The 23,779-nt window shown below is 50.6% G+C and overlaps 1 pseudogene; it reads right to left on the bottom strand.

Annotated features, from left to right (window-relative positions):
- LOC138468443 (zinc finger protein 271-like) overlaps nt 1–16,267 on the bottom strand; it is a 629,016-nt pseudogene extending 612,749 nt beyond the window's left edge.
- Nucleotides 16,268–23,779: the final 7,512 nt, after the last annotated feature.

The following is a 23,779-nucleotide window of genomic DNA, read 5'->3' as shown; positions in this document are numbered from 1 at the left end:
ATATGGTGTTGGCAGCGTGTTTTGGTGGGTGGCCAGAGTGAAATGTCTGAAAGTTGTGGGGGTTTTCACCACATTTCGGAGTTTTCTGGGGATTTTGGGTAATACATTCTGGGCCAATTTATGCAAGTCAGACCTCTGTGGATTCCCACGGGTGTCTTTGTTTCGGAAATGCATGGGGTTCCCTGTTTCCTTGTTGGCTTCGAAACCCTAGGCCTAAATCTGTAGGTTGTCCGCGTGAGCAAAATCTGCTCTGTGTAAAGACTTGGCATTAACAGTGGGTTAGCCTTTTCCCTTTGCGCCCAGGTAGGTGCACCGACACATGTGATGTACCGTTTGCGTCGGGACACCTGTGGGAATGAAGGAAAGTAGAACATTTGTTTTGCTAGCATGGTTTTCATATCATTCGACCTATTTGCTGCTGCACTTTGTCACACAACCCTTTCATTTCCCAATGTGACCTACATTTAGTCGCTGCTTTAGGCACTATACACTTTTGTAACCTGCACAAGTCACCTACCCTTCAAATGGTCTGCCTGTGCTCTTTCAATAAATGTATACTCTCCCTTCCTCACCACATTTGTTTTCATTATTTACACATGTATTTCTGTTTAGGCCATAAGCACAAAAATCCTGTGCAACATGGCTCATTTTCTGGCTTGTGGTTTTGCTTGTTTTGTGAAACATTATGAAAAACATGTGATTTCCTAACTGGAAGAGTTGGGGGAATGTAGCCGAGCATTGCTTTCCTCAAAATTCATAGAAGCCATTGCCGTACCAGGCCAACCATGTCCACCACATACCTTTTTTCTGTCATTTTCCTGATTCTTCCCTAAACTATGGACTTTTTTCCTACATAGCTGTTGCCTGACCTGCGCAAAACACCCCTTCCTAAACTTGGAATTTTGTCTACTTTTCAGAAATGCATGCCTTTCTGGCTTCCCATTCAGCTTTCCTACCGTTCTCTTCCATTCTGTCCACATGTGTCCTATTGGACAAAAGAGGTCAAAATCGCCTACCTCTCACAAAATGGCTCGTAATCATAACAAAATGTGTTTTTTTGGTTTCCACTCAAGCTGTTCTTGTAAGCCTGGAAAATGGCAAATTCAGAACAGTAAACCATGTGCTCTTGCTCTTACAAGGAAAAAAAACACAGGCTTCTTTATAGATCATTTTATTGGCATTTCTGAAGAAAAAATACATGTTCCCCCTTTTTGGTTATTTCTCTCACCCCCCTACAGCAAATTAGGATTCGTTGGTAGCGTTATGACCGCCTATATGTGTAGAAAAAAAGGGCCAAATTGGACTGAGATATCTCTTGTAACAAAAAGGTTACAAGGGATTGAATAGCGACATATCGTAATCACCAAAAAAGCCTTGGCACTAGGGGGAAAGCCCATGGCAGTTAAGGGGTTAAATGTTTCCCCCTTTCAAGGTCAACCGAGGAGAGGTAAAGAGGTGAGGTACACCCATTGGTGGGGGCAAAGAAGCCATAAGGGTGGCAGCCGGGGGAAAGGCAGCAGAAGGGGGAAGTTCATGAGAGATGGAAGATGCCCTTTAAGAAGGAGGAGGTTGTGCTGGAGCCCTGGGCCAGGATAGTGCCATTCTGGTAGACATTAATGATGCAGCTAGAAGATAGGGAGTGTGCCAAGAGCACTTCCCACATGGTACCATCGTTAATGGGTATGGAACAGAAAGGGGAGAGGATGAACAGAGGAAAGAGAGAATGTCAATATAATAGGGCCTCATTACGAGATCGACGGTAACCCGCCGGTGCGACTGGCCAGTTGCCGCCAACCTCGTAACACCATTTCTGCCACCTGATATCCTGGGGCCACTGTGATATTATGACCAGAGGCAGACCGGGATGTCAGGCGGTTGAAACAGTAAGTCCCCATTCCCGTGGAGTCCCCTGGGACTGAATGGGAATGGGGAAACGGAAGCACCAGCACCGGTAGCAATGGTGCCAGTGCTTCTGTGAAAACCATGCCTGCAGGGGCCAGTAGAATAGGCGATAAGAGTAGCAGTTAGAATAGATAGAGACCACCATGGCGGCAGGGGGGAGGAGGCAGAGGAATGGACGATCAGAAACTGAGCACAGCACAAGGAACTCACCAGCAGCCTAGCAGCCGTTCATCGAAGACAGTCAGAAGAACAGTAGGTCAGGCACAGGGGGATAGAAATTCAGAGTAACAGAAGGCAGCGCTGTATAAAGAAAGTATTTACATGTGGCTTGCAAGCAAAGATAAAACCTACAATTGGAAACAGCCAGTATGATTTAAACACATAGATTTGAGTTTCAAGTACTTCAGAATATACAACACAGCTACGTTTGACTTTCTAAATACATCCACATTTCAAACCAAGTCGATTTGACATTCAGTACATTAAGACCCACAACACCTAGACTTGCCATCAGAGACCCACATCACCTAGACTTGCCATCAGAGACCCACATCACCTAGACTTGCCATCAGAACCCCACATCACCTAGACTTGCCATCAGAGACCCACATCACCTAGACTTGCCATCAGAGACCCACATCACCTAGACTTGCCAACGGAGACCCACATCGCCTAGACTTGCCATCAGAACCCCACATCACCTAGACTTGCCATCAGAGACTCACATCACCTAGACTTGCCATCAGAGACCCACATCACCTAGACTTGCCATCAGAGACTCACATCACCTAGACTTGCCAACAGAGACTCACATCACCTAGACTTGCCATCAGAGACCCACATCACCTAGACTTGCCATCAGAGACTCACATCACCTAGACTTGCCATCAGAGACTCACATCACCTAGACTTGCCATCAGAGACCCACATCACCTAGACTTGCCATCGGAGACCCACATCGCCTAGACTTGCCATCAGAGACTCACAACACCTAGACTTGCCATTAGAGACCCACATCACCTAGACTTGCCATCAGAGACCCACATCACCTAGACTTGCCTGGTTCCACGGGGACGCCACCCAGCAGTTGCAATACAGGTGGGCAATGTTCCAAGACCGGGCAACTGGGGTAAACAGTCCCCCAGAATACCCACGGCCTCACTGGACCTCTCCTCACCTTGTTTTTAATGCAGCTGTGTTCTCCATCCTGCCTTCTTGGCAGGGGCGCGTTGTGCTTGGTGGACGTTTGCGATCGAGTTACTTCACTGACGCCGGCCCGCTTTGAGTCTTTCAGGTAGGTCTTATTGCTGTGCTATATTATAGTCCTTGCATGCCTTTTTGGTTTAGCTAATGTCTTTTCTCTTCCTTAGGTGCGCAAAGTCCAATATGTGGCATACACTGAAGTGGGTCTCGTCAGTAAGTAATGGTGTTTTTAAAGCAACTTGATGCGGTGAGTAGGTGCTAAGCGCAGTGCTATGATGCCTTGCCTCTTGCTAACCTGTTGTCTTGTCATCCCACAGGTCGCGGTGCTCACCCGGTGCATGGAATTCCTGAGGCGATGCTGGTCGAGGAGCGGTTTGCAAGGTAAGCTTTTTTACGGCAACGTTCATTAAATTGTAAACATGTCTAATGCCTTGTTTCTTCCTTTTTGCAGATCCGTTGGTTTGGGAGGAGCGCTGGTTCCAGGATGCTAATCTCAAGAGCCGTTGACAGCTAACGATAAAATTACAGGTAAGCTTCTGCTGCTGCTAACAATGTCCTTTTTCTCCTTAACAGATGCTGTTCTTCCGAGGTTCGCGGGTGCAGCTGAACACGGTGAGCGTCACGTTGCAGAATTGCAAAGTAACACGAAGCATCTAATCCGAGTCGAGTGTGGTTTAAATAGCTTCAAGAAAGTAGTCCAGGTAAAATAGTTCCTATGGTACCACACCCAAAAATACTATACCGCATAGCTTGGTTCCAAAGGCGCCAGGACTGGCCCCAAAGGTGCCAGGACTGGCCCAGAGAAGGCCTAGGCCAAGGATGCCTGGTTTTAGTGGAGACCCTTCCTGGCCCATGGGCTTGCCTCGATCAGAGATCAGGACAGATGGGAAGCCATGTAGTTTAACAGAAATACTTTGAAATAGTCCAGAAATACCTTGGCTAGAGTCGATGCGTCAAGGAGGCCTTTAAGTGGAATAAAGTGTGCCATCTTTGAGAACAGGTCTACGACTACAAGAATGGTGTTAAACCCTTGACTGGAAAGTAGGTCAGTGATGAAGTCGAGTGAAAGAGTGTGCCATGGTGCAGGAGGAATGTCCAAAGGTTTTAGGAGGCCAGATGGTTTTTGTTTTTGCGACTTGTTTTGTGTGCAGACTCCACAAGACTGAATGTATTGGATGACATCTCTATGCCAGGTAGGCCACCAGAAGTTCTGTTTTACCTTGGCTAAGGTTTTGGTAATTCCAGGGTGTTTTTTGATCAAAGAATCGTGATAACCTGAAATGATTTGTTGCTGTAAGTCCTTGGTGGGTATGTACAGACAACCCTTAAAAAAGGGTAAGTGATCGTTGATGGAATATTGTTCCTCCTGCGCTTGCCATGCAAAGAGGGCATCCGGATTCATGGTTTGTTGAATTTCTTTTCCCAGTTCCATTTGGGTTAAGGCCGTAGTGAGGCCTAAGAGTTTGTCTTCGGGTATGATGGGGACTGGGTCTGGGGCCGTATAAACTATGTCATCAGTGCCAGTACGAGAGAGTGTGTCAGCTTTTCCATTCTTGACCCCTGGTCGAAATGTAATTACATAATCATATTCGGTGAAGAAAAGAGCCCACCGCAACTGGCGTGAAGACTGGGCTTTAGCTGATTTAAGATATTGCAGATTTTGTTGGTCCGTGATAACTGTAATGGTGTGTCTGGCCCCCAGAAGGTAGTGTCGCCAAGCTTTAAAGGCAGATTTGATTTCCAAGAGTTCTTTGTCCGTAATGGCATAATTTACTTCTGGATGTGAGAACTTCTTCGACCAGAAGGCACACTGGATGTAGCTGGCCGGTGTCAGGATCTCTTTGTGAGAGGACAGCTCCCATTGCTATACTGGAAGCGTCCGTTTCCACGATATAAGGAAGATGTGGATGTCGCAGGATTGGCGCTGAGGTGAACCTTTTCTTAAGTTCCTGAAAAGCTTTTTCTGCTTCTTCGGTCCAGGCAAATTGTTTGTTATTTTTTCGTAGTAAGACGGTGATCAGGTGTACAACTTGGGAGAAGTCTGGTATGAACCGGCGATAGAAGTTCGCAAAGCACAACATACTTTGCACTCCTTTTACTGACGTTGGTGATGGCCACTTCAGAATGGCGTCAACTTTGTACAGGTCCATCCTGATGCCTCCGGGAGTAAGGATAAAGCCTAGAAACTCTACTTCGGTTACGTGAAAGAAACACTTTTCAAGCTTTGCATATAAACGATGTTCACAGAGCTTGGCGAAGATTGAACGGACGTGCTTGATATGATCCTGTTTTGAGGTTGAGTACATTAATTAACTCTCTCAAGACATCATTCATGAAGTATTGGAATGCTGCCGGAGCGTTGCATAACCCAAAGGGCATGACTTGATATTCGAATAAATCATATTTGGTACGGAAAGCAGTTTTCCATTCGTCTCCGCTTCTGACCCGGACCAGGTGGTATGCTCCCCGAAGATCCAATTTGGTGTACATTTGAGCATCTTTGACCTGGTCCAGCATTTCTGGGATAAGTGGCAAGGGATAACGGTTCTTTACAGTGATCTGGTTTAATGCGCGGTAGTCAATACAGGTCCTTAAGTCCCCTTTTTTTTCAGCACGAAGAACAAAGGACTGGCTGCAGGGGACTTCAATGGAGGATGAATCCGTTTGCACGGTATTGGTCTAAGTAAGACTTCAGATGAAGATTTTCATGTTCCGTAAGAGCATAGATTCTACCACAAGGGACTTGAGCACAATGAAAAAGGTCGATTTGACAGTCATAAGGCCTGTGCGGTGGCAGGGTGTTTGCTTGGTCCTTCTGGAATACATACTGGAAATCGCGGTATTCCTCTGGCAAGGTATTAGTTACACCCAGGGTTGATGTTGTTGCTCAAGGAGTTGCAGAGATACTGAAAGCTGGTTTCTGTTCTTGATAATAACAGGCTGGAGAGCAGTCACTGGGGAAGGTTAATTTCCTGGCCCGCCAGTCGATCAAAGGGTTGCGAGCGACTAACCATGGCATCCCTAGTATAAGCCAGAATTGATGTGCCTTGATGAGATCGAACGAAATGAGTTTCCGATGCCCATCCTGGCACAGCAAGGTTATCTCGCCTGTGCATTGGGTTACGGGTCTGGAAGCGATTTCTGTCCCATCTACCGTAGTCACCTTGTCTGTAGTCGACTTAGAACATAAGGGAAGCCCCATCTCTGCAGCCAGGTCTTGATCTATATAATTCCCGACTGCTCCACTGTCGATTTATGCCTCAACGGCATGCATTCTTGACGACCGTTGGTTATTGATTAAGATCACTGGTATTGCAAAGTGTGAGGTCAGTGGCTCTTTCCTCTCACTTGACAAACTGACCTCTACGTTTGCCGAGCTGGGTAGTTTTACGTTTTAGATTCTTTCTCTTCATCTTTTTCCGTGGCCCCTACGGTCTTCTTTGGAGGTTTCACTGGGCAGTCCTTCAGGAAATGCCCAGGTTTTCTTCAATACAGACATAACTGGTGTTGCCTTCTTTGATCTCGCTCTTGTTTTGTTAATGGAGGTCGCACCCCCCCTCAATTTGCATGGGCTCCACAGTGCTTTCTTGTGCTCGAGTTAAATTGTCTCTAGACCGAACATATACAGCCCAAGGATCCATTTTGGAACAATCTGCTTTTGGGTCATGCAACCGGTGGTCGAGTTGTAGGACCAGATTCATGAACTCAGAACAGTCTCGAGGAGGGTCAACTACGTGAGCTAGAACGTCTTTTAATTCACCTTGTAAACCCCAATGAAACAACGTGGTTCTTTTGTTTTCAGGCCACCTAGCTTCGGCAACCAATCTATTGAAAGTAGCAATGTAAGTTAACAAGTCCTGATTCCCCTGTCGGAGGGAAAGGAGTTCATTGTCCACTGCTTGCTCTCGGGTATGGCGAGCAAAATGTTTTTCCATTTCCCTCTGAAATCATCCAAAGTCATGTAATAAAGGATCATCATGGGTCACCAATGGTACAGACCAATCTGCTGCGCTACCACTCAGGTATGATAAAACAAAAGCTACCCGAGCTTGGTTGTTTGGGAATGCTCCTGGCCTGCAAAGAAAGTGAAGGCGACACTGATTCATGAAAGCTGCGTATTTCCGTGGATCACCTGTAAACCGCTCCGGCAGTGCCAAAGGAACTGTTCCTGGTAGCATGATTTGTACCGGAGTAGAGGAAGTGGATGACAGGGTAGGATTCTGCATCGTCGGGTTGCTTCCAGGCAGAGGTGTCTGTCCTGCTTGTGATTGCAAGTATTGTCTGCTAATGTCTTCTGTGCGCTCCTTAGTCACTATTAAATCTCTTCGGAGAGCGTTAGTCTCCTATCGGGCTGAATGAACCTTGATGCGCAGTTCTCCTATTAATTGGGCCAATTGGTCTAATTCCGAGGTCTCCATGGCGCCCAGCTGGATTGGTTTGGCAGGCTTTGTTATGCTCACCTGGTTCCACGGGGACGCCACCCAGCAGTTGGGACTTAGGTATCCTTCTCTGCGGTTCCCAGGTGTGACCAGCGGGAGGGTTCTACCTGGAATACAGGTGGGCAATGTTCAAGACTGGGCAACTGGGGTAAACAGTCCACAACCACCCCGTATACTCGCGGCCTCACTGGACCTCTCCTCACCTTGTTTTTCATGCAGGTGTGTTCTCAGTCCTGCCTTCTTGGCAGGGGCGTGTTGTGCTTGGTGGGCGTTTGCGATCGAGTTACTTCACTGACGCTGGCCCGCTTTGAGTCTTTCAGGTAGGTCTTATTGCTGTTCTATATTATTGTCTTTGCATGCCTTTTTGGTTTAACTAATGTCTTTTCTCTTCCTTAGGTGCGCGGAAGTCCAATATGTGGCATAGACTGAAGTGGGTCTCGCTGGTAAGTAATGGCGTTTTTAGAGCGCCTTGATGCAATGAGTAGGCGCTAAGCGCAGCGCTATGAAGCCTTGCCTCTTGCTAACCTGTTGTCTTGTCTTCCCAAAGGTCACGGTACTCACCCGCTGCATGGAATTCCTGAGGCGATGCTGGTCAAGGAGCGGCTTGCGAGGTAAGGTTTTCGGCACCGTTCATTAAATTGTAAAAATGTCTAATGCCTTGTTTCTTCCTTTTTTGCAGATCCTTCGGTTCGGAAGGAGTGCTGGTTCCAGGACGCTGATCTCAAGAGCCGTGGACAGCTAACAATGAAATTACAGGTAAGCTGCTGCTGCTAATGATGTCCTTTTTCTCCTTAACAGATGCTGTTCTTCCGAGGTTCGCGGGTGCAGCTGAACACGGTGAGCGTCACGTTGCAGAATTGCAAAGTAACGCAAAGTGTGTTATCCCAGTCGGGTGTGGTTTAAATAGCTTCAAGAAAGTAGTCCAGGTAAAATAGTTCCTATGGTACCACACCCAAAAATACTATACCGCATAGCTTGGTTCCAAGGAGCCAAGCTATGTGGATACCTCCATGTTGATTGACACTGAAATAAAGTAGTTCCCAATACAAGTCCTTTATCAAGTATGAGCCTGGCGCCAAAGGCACCAGGACTGGCTCCAAGAAGGCCTAAACCAAGGATGCCTGGTTTTAGTGTAGACCCTTCCTGGCCCATGGGCTTGCCAGGGGGTCTTCTGGATGGGGGTTGTGACACCCACATCACCTAGACTTGCCATCAGAGACTCACATCACCTAGACTTGCCATCAGATTCCCACATCACCTTGACTTGCCATCAGAGACCCACATGACCTAGACTTGCCAATCAGAAAAGTAAAAACACCTACATTTGACTTCTTAGATGCTTTCAAAGTTGAAGACATCTGAACTTCACTGTCAAAATGATGGCAAAGGAAAGAACCTCACGAGTACGATACAGCAGGACCATGGTCATCACAAGCTGTAGGCACATTGCCGAGCAGTGCCTATGTTATGATGATATGAAATGGCCTTTATAATGCGCCTATACACAAGTGGAGAGGAAACAGAGGGAAGATTGACAATGATCCTACTAGACCAGGTGAAATTGAGATCATGCAAGTGCAGGGGAGGGGGGAAGGGGAAAAGTGCAGGGGGAAGGGGGAACAGTGCAGTACGTAGGATAACAGTAAGTAAATAAAGACAATAAATAAAGACAACAAATAAAGACAACAAATAAATGTGTAGCCAGCCGGAGGCCAGTGCAAGGGTAAGTGCAGACATCAGGTGTCAAGTGCTAGTAGGGGCTGCAGGGATGCAGAAACAGTCCCCGAGTGCAAGGGTTGCCCAGGGGGCCAGTGCCTGTGTGCAACTGGCGGGGAGGGGACCTGGGCCCGAGATAGAAGGTAGCCAGGTAACCAATGCAATTACAGAGTCAGCCAGGAGATCAGCAGGGGAGAGGATGAGAGAAAGCAGAAGCAAAGAGGATGGTCTTGCCATGCTTCCGAAACCGGAGATGGTTCTCCTCAAGTTTCAGAGAGGCAAGGAGGCTGTTCCAGAGGGAGGCCCCAGCAGAAGAAAGAGAGCAACCACCAATTTGCTGCTTGGAGAAGCGACTGACCCTGAGCGAGTTGGAGGCGGATGAGCGAAGAGTTCGAGAAGGAAGAGATTTAGGACAAGAGCGTTGAAGGTATTGTGGCCCCAGGCCCCAAAAGGCCTTGTGGACAATGCAGAGGGTTTTGATCTTAATCCTCATGTTAGGGAGAATTCTCATAAATGGCTGATTTCCCTTACCTAACGAGTCCCTCAGCAGCTTTGCTGGATTTCTAGGATTTATTTTTCTCACCTGGTAAGAGTGTGAGCCTTTTTCCCACTCTTACATGTGTTTTGCTGTGCATGTTTTCACTTTTTGTGTGATCTTGAGCAATGGAGCCTCACTTACTCCATGGCCTCATATTTTCATGTGTGTTACACAGCACCTTCAGTGCAGTGACACAGGGTTGTCTTTGAGACTTCCCACCGACTCCATTTTCTGGGGTTGACTACTGTCCCTCCATAAAAGGGTAAAGTTGCCAATAACTTTACTTTAGTCACTTTAAACAACAGACCCTGTAAACCCCATCTTACATGGAGTATTGGAAAGGGTTAACTCTTATCCCTTTTTGTCTGTGCCTCTTGGAGACTTGGCTGGTGGCAGTGGTATCTACCCTAACTTTTCTACTGCGATTATCTTATATAAACGTGGTAAGGTTTAGGCTATTATATTATGCTCAAACATAAACCTGCTTGACCAAATAAATTTTATTTTGGCCCTGGCTGGGTTTATTCGCCATTTCTTTTTGTTAAAGTCTTTCTCGTGTTTTTCTCTATGCGCCAAACCGGGGATGATTCCTTTGTTCGCTGTTACAGACGCCCTCCTTATGGTGCCTGAAAGTCTAGGTAGGCAGGATGTGAGGGAGGGATCTTCGGACCCCTGCCATGGGTTCCCTTGGTAACTCAAGTCGCACTCCTGTTTGATTGGCTGAGGGGACTGTCCTTGCCAGGAAAGCCACCCTGCTGTGTGATTGACAGCCAGGCTGTATGAATGGGGGAAAACTGCATAAAAAGCAGGTCTCTGGGATTGGAAAGGCAGAGTCAGCACTGGAACGAAAGAACCAACGAGGAACTGGCAGAAGAGGACCCCTACATCGGCTCAACTGCCCGGTGAAGCCCTGCTGCAGGTCCGAATCTTCAGAATCCGATGACAGAGAAGATCCTCCAGGTAACTTCTTCCCTTGGGCTGGTGGGACCAACCAGTTCACCCAAACTGCAAACCAGAACCCCTCCTCTGGTTGAATTTGCTGTACAGAGCTACAGTGGACTGGATAGCCAGAAAGGTCAGACCCTGCTTAGGTTTTAAGGAGCACACCTTTTATTCGTTGCTTTGCTCTGCTGCTGGTTTCTTCCCTGGGTAGTGCAGGACCCTCCAGTCTTCCTACTTCTTGTCAGTCTGACAGTCGCTTCAGGAACAATGAGCCTGCAGGACCTGCCAGGAACGTCTGCCTCAGCTACAGCTCCCTCTCCGTTTTAAGGCACTGCGCAAATCCGGTTGTCTGTTTCATTCAACCGCAGTGAAGTGTTTGAAATCTTTCTCCAATCCGAGGGCTTGTCCTTCTCTTCTCTATCAAATAACTTTTGTATCAGCCAACCTCGTCCAGAAATCGTGCCATGAACTTTACCGCAAACTACCCTGAACTGCGCGATCTTGAGCAAAAGACTTGTGACCCATTGACTTTGGCCCTAAGCCTTTTCTATCTGATCTCCTCACTTAAGTTCCTCTTGTTCAACTGCCCTGAGTACTTACCTGTTGGTTTGATTTAATTTCTAATAACTTTGTCTTTTCCTCTCTTTTAAATTGCTCGAGTGCCATTTTGCTCCCACTTCATTTTGTGAGCTTAACTTGTCTGGAATTTAAGGGAAGTGGTGTGGTGTATTAAGATTGTGATTTATGACTTGCTTATAATAGTGTAATGTTATTTAACTGTCTGGCTGCTCCACTACTGCTACCACTTTACTGTGTAGTACAGTCTTGTACCAAAGGTGAATTTGTACTGTCACTTGTAGTCCTAATTGTGTGTGGTGTTCCCAAAGGGTACTGCATATAATTCTGCCTAACACCCCACCGCCACTGGGAGCCAATACAGAGATTTCAGTCCTGGAGAGTCCTGTGGACATTGTAGGCCACAGTAGTTAAAGTACAGCCTGTCTAGCATCGTGGCTGGTGGGCAATAGGGATGGTGTATTGGACTAACAATTGTTTCTCCCAGAAACATCATCCATGTTAAGTTATGTGAGGTCACGTAATGTCTGCATGGTTTTTTATGACGCAAAGTTCCAGTTAGTTACCCCAATCTTTCAAAACATTTATAATTTGTCACACTGTCTTATTAATTTCCATATGTACTTACTTGACACACAAAAAATGGTTTGCTTCTTTATGGAACTTCCCTTTAAAATTGGAACAGTATGTTTGCCTCCCCGTCACCCCTATACTATACAGACCCCCCAGCCAGCCTCCCCACCAACCCCACTACACAAACCCCCTACCTGTACCACTGCCTCCCCACACACCCCATTATACAAACCCCCCACCTGGCCTCCCCACCAACCTCACTACATGGGGCCTCTATATCCACCACACTACACAAACCCCTACCCGACCCCCTGCAGCCCCCCAAAAAAACACTACACAAACCCCCTACCTGGCCTCCTGCCTCTATCCACCCAACTACACAAACCCTCTACCTGGCCCACTGCCTCCACGCACACCCCACTATACAAACCCCCCCACCTGTCCCACTGCCTCCCCACACACCCCACTATGCAAACCCCCCACCTGGCCTCCCTACCAACCCCACTACACAAACCCCCCACCTGTCCCACTGCCTCCCCACACACCCCACTATACAAACACCCCAATTGGCCTCACCACCAACCCCACTACGCAAACCCCCTACCTGCCCCACTGCCTCCCCACACACCCCACTATACAAACAACCCACCTGGCCTCCACACCAAGCCCACTACACAAAGCCCCTACCTGTCCCACTGCCTCCCCACACACCCCACTACATGCCGCCTCTATATCCGCCACACTACACAAAACCCTACCCGGCCCCTGCCTCCCCCCCAAAAAACACTACACAAACCCCTACCTGGCCTCCTGCCTCTTCACCAACCTCACTATACAAACCCCCTACCTGTCCCCCTGCCTCCCACCCACCCCAATACACAAACCATCTACCTCGCCAACTGCCTCCACGCCCACCCCACTATGTAAACACCCCACAGGGCCTCCTGCCTCACCACGAACCCTCCTAAATAAACCCCCTACCTCCCCACCCACCCCACTATGCAAACCCCCCACCTGGCCTCCTGCTGCATCACCAACCCCACTATACAACCTCCCTACCTGTCCCCCTGCCTCCAACCCACCCCACTACACAAAACCCCTACCTGTCCCACTGCCTCCCCACACACCCCACTATACAACCCCCCCACCTGGCCTCCCCACCAACCCCACCCCATAGACCCCCTACCTGTCCTACTGCCTCCCCATCACCCCCACACTATACAGAGCGCCCAGCCTGCCTCCCACCAATCCCACTACACAAACCCCCTTCCTGGCCTCCCCACCAAGCCCACTATATAGACCCTCTACCTGGCCTCCAGCCTCTATATCCACCACACTAAACAAACCCCTATCTGGCCACCTGCCTCCCCAGAAACTCCACTACACAAACCCCCTACCTGGCCTCCTGCCTCTCTATCCACCCCACTACACAAACCCTCTACCTGGCCCACTGCCTCCACGCTCACCCCACTATACAAACCCCCCACCTGGCCTCCCCACCAACCCCACTATATAGACCCTCTATCTGGCCTCCAGCCTCTATATCCACCACACTAAACAAACCCCTATCTGGCCACCTGCCTCCCCAGAAACTCCACTACACAAACCCCCTACCTGGCCTCCTGCCTCTCTATCCACCCCACTACACAAACCCTCTACCTGGCCCACTGCCTCCACGCTCACCCCACTATACAAACACCCCACATGGCCTCCTGCCTCACCACCAACCCCACTAAAAAGAACCTACAGCCCCAACCACCCCACTATACAAACCCCCACCTGGCCCATTGCCTCCCACCCACCCCACTACACAAAGCACCTACCTGGCCCACTGCCTTCACGCCGACCCCACTATACAAACGCCCTACCTGCCCCTCCCCGGCTCCCACCCAACCCAATAAATGTCCTCCTGCCTGCCCATCCACCCGACTACATAAACCTCCATCTGGCCCCTGCCCCCCCACCAACCCCACTGTACACACCCATTACCTGTCCCCTGAAACCACACCCACCCAAAATACACAAACCCTCCACATGGCCTCATGCCTCCCACGCTCCCCACCATACAACCCCCCACTTGGCCCACAGCATCCCAACCAACCCCACTAAACAACCCCCCTACCTAGCCCCTGCCTCACCAACCACCCCACTATACAAATCCCCTACAACCTACCAACCGCCCTACACAGAAAACCCTACTTGCCCTTGCCGCGCCAGCAACTGAACTACACAAATCCCCTACTGGCATCCTGCTTACCCACCAAACCTACTATACAAACCCTACACATTGCCTCCTGCGCTCCCACCCACACACCAAATTATACAACCCCCAGCGCCTGCCTCCCCATCAACCACATTATACAAAAGCCCCATCCACCCCATTATACAAACACCCTACCTGTCCCTGCCACCCACACCACTATACAAACACCCTACCTGTCCCTCAAAAGCACACTCCCCCTACCTAACTCTGTTGCCCCACCAAAACCACTATACAAACCCCCAACATGGCCTCCTGCGCCCCCACCCACATGCTCAATTATACAACCCCCAGCACCTGCACCCCCACCCACACCCACACCACTGTACAAACACCCTGCCTATCCCTGCCACCCACACCACTATACAAACACCCTACCTGTCCCTGCCACCCACTCCCAAAGCACACTCCGCCTACCTACCTCTGCCGGCCCACCAACCCCACTACACAAAACCCCTACCTGGCCTCCTGCCTCCCCACCAAACCCACTATACAAAACCCCCACATGGCTTCCTGCGCCCCCACCCACACACTCAATTATACAACCCCCAACACCTGCACCCCCACCCAACCTACTAGACAAACACCCTACCTGTCCCTGCCACCCACCCCCCAAAGCACACTCCCCCTATCTGCCTCTGCCACCCCCCACCCTACTACACAAACACCGTACCTGCCACCCAGCCCCCCAAAGCACACTACCCCTACTTGCCTCTTCCTCCCCACTACACAAAACCCATACCTGGCCTCCTGCCTCCCCACCAAACCCATACTTGCCAACCCTGCAGATTTAGGCAGTAGGCTACTGCTTTTTAACAGTCCTACCGCCTACAGATTTGGGTGACAGATCCTACTGATTTTTACAGTGGCGGGTAATTTATGTGATTCTAGGGCAGGCTGCAGGACAGAGCATGCAACGCATTCATTAGTCTGTCTGTACAGTGGGCTGGAAGGGGATTACTTGGATTGGGCTCAGAGCAATCCACTGACCTGACAGCTGCGTGACTCTGTCCTGCACTCTGGCCGGGACAACCCTTAGGTGGACCCCCAGTGAAGGCAAGTGGCAGAGCGTACCCCCATCACACTGCATCTGCCGACAATTTGGTGTTAGCATTCAGAATCATGCATTTTTAACATTTCAACATCTTTCCATGTTGTGCTATGTGTACGTTTTGTATTTCCCCTGACGTCATTGTTATGGGAATTATTTTCAAACTTAAAAAATCCTACATCTTTTTGGTCACAGAATGTTGGCAAGTATACAAATGCACTATACAAACCCCCACCCCTCCACATGGCCTCCTGCGCCCCCACCCAAACACTCAATTATACAACCCCCAGCACCTGCACCCCCCACCCCACTATACAAACACCCTACCTGTCCCTGCCACTCCCCCCTCCCCCCCAAAGCACACTCCCCCTACCTGCATCGGCCTCCCCACCAACCCCACTACACAAAACCCGTACCTAGCCTCCAGCCTCCCAGCCACCCGCCTCCCCACCAACCCACACCAACCCCCTAGCTGGCCCCCCGCCTTGCCTGAGCGTTGGTCCTAGCACTCAACGGCATTCCCCGTGCCCCTCACTTGTCTTGGTACTCACCCTGATCGGGTACTCATTTGGGATTGGCGCAGTGTATGCTTCAGCCTGCATTGTGCCCGGATGCTCGGCTGCCTACACCTCTCTCAGTGACTCTGCTGACCCGGAGAGCTGTGCAGTGCCGGGAGAGCTGTGATGCGTGCTGTTCCTGGAAAGCTGTGCTGTGCCGGAAGAGTTGTGCTGTGCTCGGAGAGCTGTGCAGTGCCCGGAGAGCTGTGCTGCGTGCTGTTCCAGGAGAGCTGTGCTGTGCCCGGAAAGCTGTGCTGTGCCGGAAGAGCTGTGCTGTGCTCGGAGAGCTGTGCAGTGCCCGGAGAGCTGTGCAGTGCCCGGAGAGCTGTGCTGTGCTCGGAGAGCTGTGCAGTGCCTGGAGAGCTGTGCTGTTCCCGTAGAGCTGTGCTGTGCCCGGAAAGCTGTGCTGTGCCGGAAGAGCTGTTCTGTGCTCGGAGAGCTGTGCAGTGCCCGGAGAGCTGTGCTGTGCCCGGAGAGCTGTGCTGTGCCGTTGATCCACACGTGTCCTCTTGCGTTACTGAGCTCCCTCCCCCGCCCCCTTCCCCCCACCCTCTGCTGTGTTGCAAACCCCATGCCTGCTTCCCGGAATAGCCTGTGTGTGTGCGTCCTGACTGTGTATGGTGCGGCAGCGTGGGCTGCGATCCCCTAACTGGGTACAGTGGGGGTGGGGCTCACACCAGCTGGAGGGAGCAGAGGCTGGGGGTGGGGGTGGGGGGGTGTAAGCGTCTCTGCATGTCCGCTCAGTGAAGCATGTGTGTATCTCAAGCCTCGCAGCTGCTGAGGCTCTACCGTGTCTTTATATATAGCTGGTGGTTTGCAGACACGTGACTGTGAGGCGGGGGGGAGGGGGTGTTATGGCAAATGGCATGAGCCCAGTGCCCAGTGCACATGACTTGCTCAGGGGGGTCTCCATCACAGACATATCGCAAATATAAACAGTGGGGGTAGGAGCCGAATATGCCATGTGTCATGTGCCAGTGACACGTGCCACTGCATGTCACCACTGCAAGTGACACGTGTCCCTGGCAGATGTCACATGCCATGCCCCAAAAATCAGAGGTGCCATCTGTCTCTTCGTTTTTCAAATTATAATCCTCCTTTTTAAAAATAAAAATGGGAAGCTCCAATTATAATCCTTTTTTGGAGAAAATAAAACTGAAAAGCTCCACAGAGGATTCCAGCTGAAGACCTCGTGCTATCAGGCCTCGCCCCTTAACCATTACCCATTACAGCACTACTACGTCTCACAAAACGAGCTGTTCAACTTCTACCTCTAATGTGAGCTTTCACATGGTTCAATGATGTCCCTTTTATTTTAAGTCACATCTTAAAACAAACTGCGTGTGCTTTTCTGAAAGTTTGCAGGATAGAAACAATGTAAGTATTTGCATCCTGCGCTTTTCTTTCATAATACTAAATTTAAAAAACAGAATCCAAAACCTGTTACTGTGTAATGCTTTAGATGTGAATTGTATTGTGTACGTGTTTTCCAAAACAGTATGGTCGCAATATTAAAGTGTGTGTGTTTGTACATTAATTCATGCGTTTCACACTTGACTGTACTAACTGTGATAACTACAGTACAACCATATCCTACTGATAATATGTATAACTGATATATCAGAGTATATGCACGATCATGAAAACATCATTTACTAATGTTGCTAAATCTTCAGATTTAAGGCCCAATTCATAGAATCCAGCGCAGAAGCAGAGCAAGTGCTGCGTGCCGAGAAGGAGCGTGCACCACAAGTGGGCCAGCCATGGCGCAAACCAGCAATTGCCCGGTATACGTATTCATGGATTTTCCGAGGCGTCAGTAGCCGTGGCACAATGAACACCAAGCAGCGCCAGTAACGCCCCAACACGCCCCCCTGTGCACAGGAAAAAGCCAGTGAAATGCCCAATATGGCGCAAGGCCCTGTGCCATCCGTGGGCCAGCACACATCCCCCCATCGGAATTGCGTGAAAAATTAGAACGTACCCCGCTCGCACCAGCCAAATCGCGTGGGAAGGCCCGTATGCACCCCAGCGAAATCGCATACCCCGCTCGCACCAGCCAAATCCCGTGGGAAGGTCCGCGCGTACCTCATCCGCGCCCCAACCAACTCGCATACCCCGCTCGCACCAGCCAGATCGCATGGTAAGACCGATACAAGCACAACTCCCCTGAAAGCAGATGCCTCCTCACGGGACAGCCAGACCCCAGCAGTGGACCATACCCCACAGGCAGCCCACACCACATGGTCCCCCCATCACCCGTGACCACACCGCACAGGCTGCCCACACCAGATGAGACCCCCACCATCACCTGTGAACATACCCTGCAAGGAGCCCACACCACATGGCCACCCCATTACCCGTGACCACACCCTGCAGGCAGCCCACACCACATGGGACCCCCACCATCACCCGTGAACATACCCCTCAGGCAGCCCACACCACATGGCCACCCCATCACCTGTGACCACACCCCGCAGGCAGCCCACACCACATAGGACTCCCACCATCACCTGTGAACATACCCCGCAGGCAGCCCACACAACATGGGACCCCCACCATCACCCATGAACATACCGTGCATGTAGCCCACACCACATGGCCACCCCATCACCCGTGACCATACCCCGCAGGCAGCCCATACCACATGGGACCCCAACCATCACCCGTGAAAATACCCCGCAAGCAGCCCACACCACATAGCCACCCCATAACCCATGACCACACCCCGCAGGCAGCCCACACCACATGGGACCACCTCCGCATTGATGGCACACACAATGTCCCCCCAGATCTTCGTCCGTCCTTCATTGCCGACATGCGATGTGTCGTGGAAGAGGGCATCATGATGCCACAGGGATTGCTCCACCAGGATGTGTTCTTTCGCGTTGCCAGCCAGAAACACAGTGACTCTGCATGTGCGTAAACAGCGCGTAAGGGTATAATCAGAGGAAAGGCCCTAAGCGCGTAAGTTACATGACACGCTCTGGACGTTGGGTGTTGTTGTTCAGTATCGGGTTAAAGGTCTGTATAGTACAACTGTGGACTGTATGTGGGTCACCACCAGAGGACGATGAACTCACTGGACATGAGGAGATCGCTAGTGATTTCATTGCAGTGAAGCAGATCCAAGGCATGGGAGACCTGCCAATGTGTGAGGGAATGTCTGGTGAGTGGTGATGCGTGTGTGTATAGGCCATGTTTATGTTGCTTGGGTGATGTGTTATGATTGTCTGCCAGTTCAGGCTAAAATGACATGACTGCCATGTGTGACCCATTTGATGTTGGACTGATACGTTTGTTGTCATGCATACTGCATACAAACCATGTGCTGCACATAGAGGCAATCCTCATCACCACACCTGCTGCCTCCTTCCATGACACTATCTGTTCAGCCTCTCTTGGCCCTGTTCTTGCTCCAACCTGCGGTTGCGGAAAGCCTGTGTTGATCTTACACTCATCAGACACCTTATATCGTAACATGACTGACGTCTCTGTGAGGTCACCCTGCAAGCTGCTCCTCCTCAGAGGCATTCTTCCTTTCCTCTCCATCCCCCAGCAGCTCACTGTCTCCAGAGGACTGGTAATTCCTATGGTGGACTACTGCAACAGGCTTTACCAGGATTTCTGTGATTCTACACTCTTCCCTCTGCAACTCTGCCAGTCCTGGACTGTGTGGAACGTCCTTTAGGCTTGGTGCAAGGTATCTGCCTAGGACTGTGATGATGGCACAGGCTCACAGTGGCTATGAGTGTTCATTCCTGAACCCTGTGCATTTTTAGCAAGTCCCTATGGGTCCTGTGCCAGCAAGTCCTTCAACTCCATCTCCAGTATTTACTTCATTCTCATGGTCTTTGATCATCCCTTTCGTACTCCCTCAGGGTCAGGTGCTCCTCATGGCATTTAGTTTGTGGTTATCATCTGTGTTGAGCTGAGGCCTCCCTCTGGTACAGCCTCCCTGCCTCTATGTAACTGGCGGTGTAGCTTCTCCGGGTCTGGGGGCACTTCTGATGCTTCCTCATGTGTTGTGCTTTCTGTCCTCCTCTCCCCTGCTGTAGTCCCAGATGACTGAGAGAATGCACTTGCCACCTGCCCACACTGTCTGCCACGACACGGTCCTCTGAGCAGCCATTTTAACCCATGCACTGCCTGCCAGCCATCCCCCGCCCTTGGGGTTGGGGTTTACTGTATCGGCCGAACTCTTTAAAATCTGGAAGGAGCTGGCCAACCCTGCTGCAGTCTCCACCTCTCCTGTCCCCTCCCAGGCCCTCTGCACGGCACTGGCCTCTCACTTCATTTCAAAAACTCAAGACATCCTGTCCTCACTCTCCTCCTATCACCTCCCCTCCCCTATTCCCTGCTCTCCCTCTGGCCTTTCGGCAGCCACCCCCCCTCCCTCCTTCTCTGCCTTTCCCCTTTTTTCTGCTGACGAGGTTTCGAGCCAAGTCTGATCTATGAAAGTCTCGTCAAAACAGGTCCACCCCTGTTACTCCAAAACTATCAAGGACCACATCGACTCCTTGGCTCCTGCCCTGGCTGACTTCTGCAATCACTCCTTCGCCTCTGGAGTCTTCCCATCCCCCCTCAAGCACTCCCTTGTGCACCCCCTTCTTAAGAAACCCTCCTCCGACCCCTCCTGCCCAGCTAACTATCGCCCAATCTCTATCACTCCCTTGCTGGGCAAGCTCCTGGAGAAACTGGCCATCTCCCAGCTTAATCTCCATGCTGAATTTGTTGGTAGTCTTCATTGCCATCAGTCTGGCTTCAGAGCTGCCAGAAGCACCGAAACTGCTCTCCTGAACATCCGTGAGGACCTGCTCTCAAACCTTGACTCTAACACCCCTTGTGTTCTCATCTTGCTTGACCTCTCTTCTGCCTTTGACACTGTTAACCACACCATCCTGCTCAACCGTTTCCCTGATAACCTGGGTATCACTGGTCAAGCTCTGGCGTGGCTGTCCTCCTTCCTCTCCAATCGACCCTCCCAGGTCCAACTGGGTTCCTTCCTCTCTGACATCTTTTTCTCTACCTGTGGTGTCCCCCAGGGATCTAACCTCTCCCCCTGGCTGTTCAACCAGTATCTGGCACTTCTTGCTCACCTCATCGCCGCTCTCTGTCCCAACTTTCAGTGCTACGCGGATGATACCCAGCTCATTTTCAGGCTACCCTCGGCCTTCTCTTCCACTTCCCTCATCTTTGACTGTCTTTCTGCTATCCAGGAATGGTGTGCCGCCAACGACCTCTGCCTTAATGCCAGTAACACTGAGATTCTACTTATCGGCACACCCACTCCCTCCTTCCCTGCAGCTCTCTGGCCGGCCTCCCTTGGCCCTCTTCCTGCTCCTACCTGCACGGCAAAAAACCTCGGGGTCATCTTCGACTCCACACTCTCCTTCTCTCCTCACATCTCTGACGTCTCTAAAAGTCACACTACTGGCTACAGCTCCTCAGAGGTATCCTTCATTTTCTCTCCTTCCCCCAGAAGCTCACTGTCTCCAGAGCTCTGGTTCTCTCTAGGCTGGACTACTGTAACAGTCTCTATCTAAATCTTCCTGCCTCTACTCTCTGCCCTTTGCAACTCATCCAGAACAGGACTGCGAGACTTGTCCTTGGCCTCAAGCCCAGGGACTATATCTCTCCAGGACTGAAATCACTACACTGGCTCCCAGTGGCTGCGAGGATTAAGTTCAAAACCCTCTGCATTGTCTGCAAGGCCTTCTGGGACCTTGGGCCAAAATACCTGCAACTCTCTCTTCCTAAATATCTTCCTTCTCGAGCCCTTCACTCATCCACCTCCAACTACCCCAGGGTCAGCTGCTCCTCCAAGCAATGAGCTGGGGGTAGATCTCTCTCCGCAGCAGGGTCCTCCCTCTGGAACAGCCTTCCTGCCTCCTGAAACTTGAGGAGAACCATCTCCAGTTCCGGAAGCACCTCAAAACCTTCCTCTTTGCCTCCGCTTTCTCTCCCTCTCTCCCGTGCTAAAATCACTGATCCTGCATTAAATCTGCAACTGGGCCACTCACCGATCTCGGTCCTTGGCCCAGCCACTCTTCCCTGCACTGCCTCCCTGCACTACGGGACTGTCTCTGTATCCTACAGCCCCTTCTCCCGGCACTTACCTTGCACTTGCCACCAGCTGGCCCTATTATTTATCTCGTATTCTATTAACCATGTACCGCACTTTCCTTGCACTTGCCACCAGCTGGCCCTATTATTTATCTTGTATTCTACTAACCATGTACTGCACTTCCCCTCTCACCTTCCCCTGCACTTTTCCCAGTCCCCCTACCCCTGCACATGCGCGATCTGAATGACACCTGGCCTAGAAGGATCGTTGTCTATCTCCCTTTGTTCCCCCCGCCTCGTCGCGCCTTGAAACACTTGTGTATAGGCGCGTTACAAATGCCATATCATATCATATCATATCATATCACTACAACCCACTACCAACACTTTACACATGATGACGGCACTTACCCTTAGACCGCCATCAGGCCACGACATTGACATTACTGAATCTGTGTTTTTATTCATAGTTGAGGCCGTACCCATGTACTGCACTGCACCCACACACTTCTAAACCCTGTTATCTCCTTCAACATGCCTATTCACTTGCGTGATGTCAATGTGACCTAGCATTATTGAATCCGTGTGCCTGCCCTCACTGTATTACAACACCCTAGCGTTGTTACACCCTGTAACATGTGTGTTTTCTAATAGTGAATTCCATGAAATGTCATCTGACATGCATTGTACATGGGTCATGGTCAGTAGTATTCAACTTCCATCTGAGGCTGGTTGACAGTTCTGGCATGGCTATGCTACGTGCCATCTGTGTATTGGCATTAGTCATGTTTGTGGAAGGACTATACCAGTTACATGCTTGTGTGTGATGCAGGTGTTATGCACCATGCAGTACATGTGTTATTTTGCCCTTTGCCACGCATCCATGTCTGCTTTCATGCCCCCCTTCCATTTCAATGACACTGCATGCATGCCTGAGTTTGTGTCATGTGTGACATGGCAGGTTCATGTGTTGGCTGACAACATTGTAATGCCGATGGGCCTCATTACACGGACGGCGGTAACCATGGCTCTATTAGCGCCATGGTTGCCGCCGGTATTTTACAGATTCCGCCTTGGTGAATGGAGGAATTACTGCCCCATTCCAAGTTTGGCGGTAATCCCTTAGCGCCATCTGTGTACTGAGGCCCTATCTGTGTGGTCTATGCTATTAACATGTGTATTCATGTTTTTTTTGTAAATGTGTGCAGCTGATGAGGCACTGGTTGCAGTGGAGAAGGACGTGCAGGAGGAGGAGATGGTTGGGGAGGAAATGTATTCTGAGCCCCAACCAGTCACCAGTGGAGGACGTGGTGTGGTAGCCCATGAGAATCCATTGGTGCTACAGACCATCCTGGCCAGGGGTCTCTCTGAGTACACCTCTGAGGAAGCCTTAGCCTCTGGTGCTGAAATGGACATGAAACCCTCATTGCTGTCGCAGGTGAGTGATTCTACTGTGCATGCTGTTCTGTCCCAAACACCTGCATGGGGGTTGACCCCTAACAGGGCCAGTCAGTGTTGGTATGTCATCTGCGGTGTTTACGGGTGCAGGGTCACGCTCCACAGTATTGGCTCCTGTTCCTGGGGCAGCTGATCAAGGGAGGAATGCAGTCCTGCAGCCACAGGCAGCGCCAGCACAGCAAGGGCCAGGTATCCTTGGGTCCGGCAGGTGTGGGGTCCGGCAACGTGGTGGCTGTGTGCCATCCAGAAATACTGTGTAGGAGCAATCCATGTGTGCTATTGCACAGCAACAGGGGGCATCATGTGAGATGTTGGCTCAGGGTATGTATAGGGTGGCCACTTCCATTCTCCCCCCGAAAGGCAGATGGAGCTCCAGCTGCAGGCAACGCGGTCTACGTGCCGCTCACGCAGGCAGGGCATGTTGGCCACCAACAGGGACCGAGGGGCTCAACTGGGGGCTGTGCTCACAGCCATAGCTGCTGAGGCTGAGGCCCACAG

This window comes from Ambystoma mexicanum, chromosome 4q, assembly GCF_040938575.1.
Source record: "Ambystoma mexicanum isolate Mex_15411 chromosome 4q, UKY_AmexF1_1, whole genome shotgun sequence".
NCBI classification, from domain to species: domain Eukaryota; kingdom Metazoa; phylum Chordata; class Amphibia; order Caudata; family Ambystomatidae; genus Ambystoma; species Ambystoma mexicanum.
This window is presented reverse-complemented; position numbering and strand designations above follow the sequence as displayed.